The sequence below is a fragment of the Canis lupus genome, unplaced genomic scaffold (genome assembly GCF_011100685.1).
Source record: "Canis lupus familiaris isolate Mischka breed German Shepherd unplaced genomic scaffold, alternate assembly UU_Cfam_GSD_1.0 chrUn_S1293H1470, whole genome shotgun sequence".
NCBI classification, from domain to species: Eukaryota; Metazoa; Chordata; class Mammalia; order Carnivora; family Canidae; genus Canis; species Canis lupus.
This window is the reverse complement of record NW_023330117.1, coordinates 117,040-120,040: the sequence shown is the minus strand read 5'-3', so window position 1 is coordinate 120,040 and position 3,001 is coordinate 117,040.

Genomic DNA, 3,001 nt, shown 5'->3' with positions numbered 1-3,001 from the left:
TCTGGACCGCAGAGGGGCATGAAGGGAGGTGCAAACATCCAGGTGGAGCCCAGAGAGTTGGAGAGAGGCCTGGGGCACGAGGGGTAAACAGGGGGCTTGCCATGGGCAGGGGCAGAAAACAGGGCAGAGAACCTTAGGGAGAGTAACGAGATCTGTGCCTGAAGTGCCATCTCTGTTGTCATAGGGGAGTGCATGGTTGCCATGCTTTTATAACAGCCAAGGTGCATCAGAGTGCCCTTCTGTGATGTCACCGACATGCCCGTCCAATCAGGCAGGCTCCTCGGGTGGCCTGGTTCAGGTGGCCAATCACCATGCAGCTCAGGTAGCTGATGTCAGAAAGCTTTCTCAGTGACCCAGCTGATATCACTGCCTAGAAACCATGTTTAAATGGAAAACAGAGAAGGAGGAGACAAGATGGCCAAAGAGTAGTGTCCCCAGTCACCTGTCCACACCAAATTACCTAGATAACTTTCTTTTTTTATATAATTATTTTATATTGGTGTTCAATTTGCCAACATATAGAATAACCTCCAGTGCTCATCCCATCCAGTGCTCCCCTCAGTGCCCGCCACCCAGTCACCCCCACACCCACCCACCTCCCCTTCAACCACCCCTAGTTCATTTCCCAATTAGGAAATCTCATGTTATGTCTCCCTTTCTGATAATTTCCACTCATTTTTCTCTATTCCCCTTTATTCCCTTTCACTACTTTCACTATTTTTTATATTCCCCAAATGAATGAGCCCATATAATGTTTGTCCTTCTCCAATTGTCTTATTTCATGCAGCATAATACCCTCCAGTTCCATCCAAGTTGAAGGAAATGGTGGGTATTTTTTGTTTCGTATGGCTAAGTAATATTCCATTGTATACATAAACCACATCTTCTTTATCCATTCATCTTTCATTGGACCAAGGCTCCTTCCACAGTTTGGCTATTGTGGACACTGCTGCTATAAACATCGGGTGCAGGTGTCCCGGCGTTTCACTGCATCTGTATCTTTGGGGTAAATACTCAGCAGTGCAAATGCTGGGTCGTAGGGCATGTCTATTTTTACTCTTTGGGAACCTCCACACAGTTTTCCAGAGTGGCTGCACCAGTTCACATTTCCACCAACAGTGCATGAGGGTTCCCCTTTCTCCACATCCTCTCCAACATTTGTTGTTTCCTACTGTGTTAATTTTCCCCATTCTCACTGGTGTGAGGTGGTATCTCAATGTCAAATTGATTTGGATTTCCCTGACCCCAAGTGATGCAGAGCATTTTCTCATGCTTCTTGGCATGTCTATGTCTTCCTCTGTGAGATTTCTGTTCATGTCTTTTGCCCATTTAACGTTTAGATTGTTTGTTTCCTTGCTGTTGATTATGATAAGTTCCTTATAGATCTTGGAAACTAACCCTTTATCTGATATGTCATTTGCAAATATCTTCTCCCATTCTGAAGGTTGTCTTTTAGCTGTGTTGACTGTATCTTATGCTGTGCAAAAGCCTTTATTTTGAGGCAGTCCCAATAGTTCATTTTTGCTTTTGTTTCTCTTGCCTTTGTGGATGTATCTTGCAAGAAGTTACTGTGGCTACAAAAAGGGTGTTGCCTGTGTTCTCCTCTAGGATTTGGATGGATTCTTGTCTCACATTTAGATCTTTCATCCATTTTGAGTTTCTCTTTGTGTATGGTGCAAGAGAGTGCTCTAGTTTCATTCTTCTGCATGTGGATGTCCAATTTTCCCAGCATCATTCATTGAAGGGACTGTCTTTTCCAGGGGACAGTCTTTCCTCCTTTGTCAAATATTAGTTGAACATAAAGTTGAGGGTCCAATTCTGGATTCTCTATTCTGTTCCGTTGATCTATGTGTCTGTATTTGCCCGTACCACATGGTCTTGATGACCACAACTTGGGAGTACAACCTGAAATCTGGCATTGTGATGCCCCCAGATATGGTTTTCTTTTTTAAAATTCCCATGGCTATTCGGGGTCTTTTCTGATTCCACACAAATCTTAAAATAATTTGTTATAACTCTCTGAAGAAAGTCCATGGTATTTTGATAGGGATTGCATTAAACGTGTAAATTGCCCTGGGTAACATTGGCATTTTCACAATATTAATTCTGCCAATCCATGAGCATGGAATATTTTTCCATCTCTTTGTGTCTTCCTCAGTTTCTTTCAGAAGTGTTCTATAGTTTTTAGGGTATAGATCCTTTACAACTTTGGTTAGGTTTATTCCTAGGTATCTTATGCTTTTGGGTGCAATTGTAAATGGGATTGAATTCTTAGTTTCTCTTTCTTCAGTCTCATTGTTAGTGTAGAGAAATGCCACTGATTTCTGGGCATTGATTTTGTATCCTGCCACGCTACCAAATTGCTGTATGACTTCTAGCAATCTTGGGGTGGAGGTTTTTGGGTTTTCTATGTAGAGTATCATGTCATCGGCGAAGAAGGAGAGTTTGACTTCTTCTTTGCCAATTTGAATGCCTTTAATGTCTTTTTGTTGTCTTATTGCTGAGGCCAGGACTTCCAGTACTATGTTGAATAGCAGTGGTGAGAGTGGACATCCCTGTCTTGTTCCTGATCTTAGAGGAAAGACTCCCAGTGCTTCCCCATTGAGAATTATATTTGCTGTGAGCTTTTCGTAGATGGCTTTTAATTTGTTGAGGAATGTTCCCTTTATCCCTATGCTCTGAAGAGTTTTGATAAGGAATGGATGCTATATTTTGTCAAATGCTCTCTCTGCATCTAATGAGAGGATCATATGGTTCTTGGTTTTTCTCTTGCTGATATGATGAATCACATTGATTGTTTTACGAGTGTTGAACCAGCTTTGCATCCCGGGGATAAATCCTACTTGGTCATGGTGAATAGTTTTCTTAATGCATTGTTGGATCCTATTGGCTAGTATCTTCTTGAGAATTTTTGCATCCATCTTCATCAGAGATATTGGTCTATAATTCTCCTTTTTGGTGGGGTCTTTCTCTGGTTTTGGAATTAAGGTGATGCTGGCCT